At 29.7% G+C, this 7,681-nt stretch overlaps 1 pseudogene; it reads right to left on the bottom strand.

Annotated features, from left to right (window-relative positions):
* Positions 1-2,090, bottom strand: part of LOC111400508 — a 42,974-nt pseudogene extending 40,884 nt beyond the window's left edge.
* Between the last annotated feature and the right edge of the window lie 5,591 nt (positions 2,091-7,681).

Raw genomic sequence — 7,681 nt, 5'->3', positions numbered from 1 at the left:
TTTGTTAGAAATTATAATTGCAAAATGCGCTCTTTACCAAAAACAACATGGAGAACATAAACTCCAATTTGTTAAATCATTCTTTATAAAAAAAAAAAAATTCCATTTCATTATCTGTGGAGTGAGTAGCGGTAAATATATCATCTTGACTAAAAGCTATGAATGATGCAGACCAAAGGAAAAGTGAAGGGAAAAAACATTTCAGTGATATAATAATTTATAAGATCAGCAAGAGAGTTAGAATAGTCAAGTTGTACTACACATAATTAATAATGTTACTGAAATCTTCACTCATCAAAATGAATAAATACACAGATATAAAACCAGATTTATAATAATTCGTATGAAGAAAGGTCGGCAAAAATCTAAATTTCATCCTTAAAAGTTTAGACTCTCCAAAAAATTACAAAATAAAGACCGCAAATATGCTTATTTCCATGAGTGTATTGTAATTTGGCCCATCTTCTTTTAATAACTTTCAAAACATTTCAGTGACCTTTCTGAAATTATAAATCAAGTTCACGGACAAAAAGATTCAGACCCATTTTTCAGAAATCAAGGTTTCTTGTTCTTCTTATCGAAGGTTCCAAACGGCAGAGAGAAAGAGAAAAACAGAAAGTGACGATCCAAGAGCCAAACAGGGAGTAAGGAAGATATTTATAGTAAATATCATCAACCGTTGATCAGCGGGTCAATCCAATGGTCCAAGAGCGACTAATGGTGTGTGGGCTGGATATTGGGCTCGGTTAAGTGGGCCTTCTAGGTATATATTTAATGGACCAAGTAATAAATCCAATTTGGGCCTTTTCATCATTGCCTAACAGTTGGACTGGATCAAATGGCATCACAGCCCAACAAAAAGGATTCGTACTGTAAAATATCAAATTAATTTCTAAGAATAATGCTTAACGGATGTTTTATTGACGAAGAATGAGTAAGCCAGCTGTGGGAATTTCTTATTTGTAAGAATAGAATTGTTTTACTAAAGAAAATGTGGTTTCAAGGTAAGTAATTTACTAATGACTTATCAAAACTATGGAGAAAGAAGCTTTTGAGGAACAGATTATGAACAATTGCACTTATTTAGTAGAAATTTGATCAACTAAATAGCTATAAACTCTCCCAGTATTTTGTATTAGCAGTTAAGTATGTGTTCTACCCAGTGCAACATTAAATTCCAATAGCATGTCTAGAACATGGGACATTAGGACAAGGAACTTGACAAGAAAAGTAGGTCAAAATTTTGTGACCCTTAGTGTCAAATCATCGCATGCTTAAAATCTCATTTTTTTTCAATTGTAAGTTCTATGAAGTACAACATACAAAACAAGTACTAGGGTCCTGGTTGGCTTGAGATTAGTGTTTCACAAAGCCAAAGGTGATCAAAGGTTCGATGAGAGAGATAGAAAGAAACAAGAAAGTATATGTCCTATAGAAAAAACCCTGCTCGAGTCTGGTCAAGGTCTGTACAAATGACCTTGGCAGAATAGCGTGATTCTTTAAATTTTGCTTAGCTTTCGTTTGCCCCCCATTTTTTAAAAATGAAAATGGGTGAAATAGTATTTTTTTTTTTTAAATAAGTGATTGAAAAAGAAGGAAAAAATTTGGATTTATGTAGAATATTATTTTATGGAAAATTGTGTGATTGTGTATCTATATTGTACGCAGACCTTCAACAAATGAAATCATGACCTTTGGATTTTGGATCTACTATCAAAAAGACAATAATATAAGCACAAATATATAGGTTTTGCATGCAAACATATAAAACACAATAAAATACAATTAAATTGGACATAAAAACCTACGACTTTATCATGAAAAGCACAGCATTACATCTAGATAAAAACTATAGAAAAAACAAGAAAAATCAACAATAACATATAGAGGAAAAATCAAATCGTACCATGAATCTGTAGCATACTGAAACAGCTTCCTTTTGGTGAAAAAATAATCAAAGCAACCTCCACATCACAAAGAACTGACATCTCGTGAGCTTTCTTTCCCAACCCAGATCTTCTTTTTGAAAATGTCACTTGTCGATGAATCTTGTTCTCAATTCTCTTCAATTGCACTCTTCCTCTACCCATTTTTTTTTCTCCCTCTAGAAAAACCCGATAAAAATCTCTATCTCTGGATTTATTGTGTATATATAGGAAGTACAGTCCGATGATGTTCGAGCCTTTCTCTATATATAAACACAGACAACATTTAGGCCCTGTTTGAGGGCGATTATTTCCTCATTAAAATGAAAAATATGACCGTTATTTATCACATCAAATCACTATATTTGACTTTTTATCTTTTATGTGGAATCCATAACGACTATATTTTTCATTCTCATTTTTACAATAATGTGGTTCAAACGGAGGCTTAGGGTAAATTTAAAGATGTAAGAACTGATGCACAAGTGAAAAGTCCTGTATATGTATTGGGATGTGAAAGAGTTTTAGATGTGGTATTTCAAAACCAGAGTGGTTTCGTCAAAAAATGTTGTCAATTTTTTATTGGCTGGAGTTTCTATGAAGTCTTTTCTGTTTTAGCTTTGATAAGTGTACACGCCCCTCACATGAGGGGGGTTGACAATTTTTTTATTGGTAGCCCCCTCCTTGTGAGGAGTGTACAATAGCAAAGCAATTTCTGTTTTGTATAGGCTGCACGGATGGAACCTAGTTATAAGCATCTTTTTTTTTTTTTTTGATACCCAGGTATCCCAATTTCGTCAGACTAAATCCTGGACATTTAGCCACGGGCCCCTCAGTGACTCGAGGAGGTAAATCGCAGGTTATGCCTTTGTTGGATCCCAGGTTCCCACTTGATTTATACTCCTGGCCCCAAGAGAATCCTCCTCATTGCGTTGATCAGGAATCGAACTCTCCACGTTGAGGTTGCAAGCCCGCCATAGTGATTGTTCCACCAACTCGGATGTGCCCTGGAGGGCTAGTTATAAGCATCTTTTATTTGTAGGATGGGATGGCACTACAAAGATATTTGATCCTTATTTTACCTTGCAATTTGGTAAAAGAGAGTGATGGTTACAACTTCTTGATGGATAGTAGAAAAGTGGACATGATTCGATTCAATTATCTTTAGAATCAAACTGAATTATAATTTTTGATATTTAATAAGTGAAGTCGTCGGGTTTAAATTTAATTATAGAATTGAATTGTTTAAGTTTTGTTTGGTTGCATATCATAATTAAATTTTTCAATATTTACAACAAAAGTTTTCGTTTGTTTGAGTCCCTTTATGGGAAAAATGTGTTTTGGAATAGTAATATTTTTTGAGACATGTTTAAAAATAGGAAAAAAAAATTGAGTTTAGGTGTAAAATTATTTTATGAGAGAATGGGTGGTTGAAAATAAGTTTTGAAAAAAAAAATGAGTTTTGAGGAAAATATGGCTCAAAGATATTAATCTAACTAATAACATGTTAAATCTTATTGATGATTCCATCGCATTAATTCATTTGCTTCAAGCCTATCTATTATATAAAAAATGAAATATAAATTAGAAGTTACAAAAATAAATACTTTTAAGTATCGCTAGTACTTAGTTAACTTAATTTTAATTCTTTGGATTTGGATTACAAAGTTGAGCTTAGGTTGAAAATAAGGAAATGATATTTTAGGCTCAATTAATTAGTTGGCAAATAAAACACAAAAATGATACTTTTGGACTCAATTTTAGTTGTTAATTTATTTTAAAAATAAAATAATTTAACTTATTCATTATAAAAAAATTTTAAAAATAGGGAGACTTGATTATTCGATTTTTTATTCAGATTGAGAATCAAACCAAATCATTTTGTTCTCAATTTGAAAATAAGGAAACGATATTTTGGGCTCAATTAATTAGGTGGCAAATAAAATACGAAAATGATACTTTTGGACTCAATTAATTAGTTGGCACAAATAATGACTTATTCATTATAAAAAAAAAATTTAAAAATAGGGAGATTTGATTTTTGATTTTTGATTCAAAACCAAGAATCGAACCAAATCTGTCTATTCGCAATTTTGATACCCATTCGAGTATTTAATTTAAAAAGAACCGAACTAATAAAATTGAACATATCATTAGTTGAAGTAATGAAGTGTTGTTATAAATATTAAAAAATTTAATTATGGAATAGGAAGATTCTGACCCCCAAAATAAATTGTTACAAATAATGAAAATTCTGATATAAAACAACTTATAGAACGGAATTTATTACTGGTTTTTAAACAATCATCAATTGGATTATGTGTAGTGTTGTTGTAAGGTCTTTTAAATGTTCACATTAGAATATATCATTAGTTGGATTAAGTAAAAAAATCTTATTGGCGAATTTTAGTAAGGGTTTTTAAATAGTCCAACCAATTCTTGAGATTTTATTATCATGCGGTTCTGAAAGTTTTTAAAAAATTTTCAATTTATAATTTCTTGCATGAATTTTGTAATCATAATTTTTATTTTACTTTTAGTTATTTTTATATATACGTTAATTTGTTATTGATAAGTAAATTTTGCAGTTTTAAATAAATTTTATACTTTTAAATAATTTTTACACATAGTGAACTTTTACTTATAAATAACTTTTCATATTTTATTATAATTTTTTTTTATCTTATTAGTAGTATTTTTACTTTAAGCAATTTATTGCATCAAAAGTGAATTTTTATCTTACAAGTAAATTTTTAAGTTATATAGCAAATTTTTTTCTTATAAATAATTGTTTTAGTAATTATAATTTTTATTTGCAAGCTAGTTTTGAATCAAATACGTGTGTTGTAAATAATTATGTTATAAAGAGTAAAATTGAAAAATAATTTGAACAAAAAAACAAAAAAAAAATATTTACTTGCAGTAACACATGCGCTGCAGCGCGTTTGGGCGCTATAATGTTACGGTGTTTCTTTAATGTCAGTGAAATTAACTTGAACCCAAAATTTGGATATCTAGGGTTTGAAATTCACATTCGAAATTTTATTTTATTTTTTAGTATAAAACCTAGTTATGAATTTCAACCCTAAAATTCTTCATTTAATAATTTTGAATTTCAAAATTTATGGCTAAAAATTCATATTCTAAATTAAAATATTCTAGAACTTAATATATGAATTTTAACCACAAAATTCTTTCTTTCATCCCAATGGTTTAACATGGAGTCGGCTCTGATATAACTTGTTGAAATTTTATGAAACTTTAAATCTTAATAACATGAAAACCTAATTGTTTTATTGTTAAGATCCTCTATGTCAAATCACTAAGAAAATTAATTAATGCAAAATATACCTTGATTTTTTGGGAACGATTATTTATTACTGGAACTTGATTCCGGATTTTTGAAAATCAATTTGGAATTCCTTCTTTATTGGTTTCTTGCTTCTTGATCTATAATCTTGATTCTTGATTGTGGATTGCCTGTTTTTTATTATGGGTTTTGGATCTTCCTCTTTAATATACATTCTCTCTAAATTCTTGTGTTGATAGGATGACACAAAGAATGAGAAGTTGCATATGAATTGTGGATCATAACCCTATATATAGTTTTCATATGTATTTCGTTTATCATGAAATAGAATTCTAAACGAATCCGATTTCTACACATATTCCCGCCCACACTTTATTTAAATGCCTTAAGTCCAATTACTTAATTCTTTATTAGATCACTTTAATTTTGAACTTAACTTTAAAATAATCTTTATACACAATTAATTATGTACGATGGCCCACATGGCAAATTAAATCATTTCCCAACATGCACATCACATTTTGACTCATTTGTAAAGTATACATGTTACACGAGTTATCATTGTATACTTTATAAGGCGGATTGCAAATTTTGATCCGACTTGAATATTAGGTAGGCCTTTATAATGAAATGCACTATTCAAACTTAAGTTCATTAGTTGGGTTTATCTACTTGTATATTAAACCAACAAGATGGCATTTTAATAACTAGCTAGTACATAAACTTATGACACGGGCTTTATTCTTGGCCATAGTGGATATACAAAACGTTACCAAACATAGTACTCAAGTATAGAATTACGTGGCTCATCGAGTCAAATTAGTGTCAATAATTTGAGAATACTAAGTTGTGCAATTAAATTAAATTACGTATGTATCGTTTAGATTTTATCTTCTACATGCCCCTTAAGCGTACGGAGGAATTATTTTTTCCCTTCTACGACTAATGCGTACACATTTTTATTAAATGAGTATCGCTATTTTAAAGGGTCAACAATTCTATGAGAAATATTATAAACCCTTAAATGTTAACTATAAATTCAATTTCAATCCAAGTGAAATTTGACTGATGAGACCACCAAATCTCAAAATTAAAATGCTCATTTGAATTTGTTGGAGTCTATTATTATATCTGACCAATTGAGTGGTTAAATAGAAAACATGAACTGTTAATCAGTTTTTTAGCTGAACAAAACTGTCTGTATAAAATTTGGTTGAATAAATCAGTATGAAAAAGACAAGCTATAGTGATACTATAGACCAATTTTATTAATTATGATAAGAGTCCTCAAATCAAGGATAGAAGTCAAGAAAATTCTGTAGTGAAGAACTAGGAAATGTCAATATCAAACTGATTTGTCAAAAAATAATTGCTGATATTCAGAAATCATAGTGGGACATTTTCTTTATTTATCTTTTCTTAACTTCATGGTCATGGACCACACATAATAGTAAACAAAGCAAAAGTGCTTTCTGCCCAATATATTTGTTCGATTTATTTGAGGTTAAGTGGGTCGACTAACATTAAGCAAAGTTGCATTTGAGTCACTCATCTCAATTAAGTCATCTGCTAATGTATATTTTGATATGAACGGTAAAACTACTGGATATTTGACAAGTATCAACATGCTTCTGATTCATAAATTTTTAAGAAAGTGTTTTTAATAGAGATGATGTGTATTGTTGTGTGATATGGACGTACACGTTGATCATCCATTAGTTTTATCGTCCAAGTCAACATATTATGTTAGTTAAATTAAGAGACATTGGCTCGAATGACCAGACTTGCAAGCAATTTGAAATTGAGTGATATGAATGCACCAAATTGAAGATGACCGACGAAATTTTGCTAGCAAATCAAAGTTCAATGATTCAGTATCATCAAATTAATAATGTTTATTAAATATAGCACAACAGAAACTACAACTTCATGAGGTCCAATGTACTGGCCCAAAATACATTCAGGCCCTGGAGTATGGAAAAAATTGCCATTTTTAAAATAAGGGAATAATTCACAAATACATTTAAAAAACTTTATTAATTCTAAACAGACTGTAAGACCATTTTTAATCTAAGTAAAATTTTTCTGTTTACAATAAATTTACAACAAAGTGTGTTAGAGCATCTCTACATTATATTACAAGAAATTCTTTATTCTAACATTTTAATATAGAAAGTGAGTTTGACTCTCTGTATTTAAAGAGTTAAAACTCAATCTCTATATGTATTTCATCAAGATTATTTGAATGAATAGCCCAAATGGTCACTAAACTTTGCACCAAGTCCGCAAAAGGTCACTGAACTTTCAAAATTGTCTAACTTATCACTGAACTTTGCAAAAAGTCCACCAAAGGTCACTGAACTTTCAAAATCGTCTCACTCATCACTGAACTTTGCATTTTGTAATCTCATTAGTCACTTAGCTAACGGTCCTTCCAAAAACTAAC

This window comes from Olea europaea, chromosome 10 (assembly GCF_002742605.1).
Source record: "Olea europaea var. sylvestris chromosome 10, O_europaea_v1, whole genome shotgun sequence".
Taxonomy (NCBI): Eukaryota; Viridiplantae; Streptophyta; class Magnoliopsida; order Lamiales; family Oleaceae; genus Olea; species Olea europaea.
Note: the sequence above shows the minus strand (reverse complement) of the source record. Positions and strands in the feature narration are given on the sequence as shown.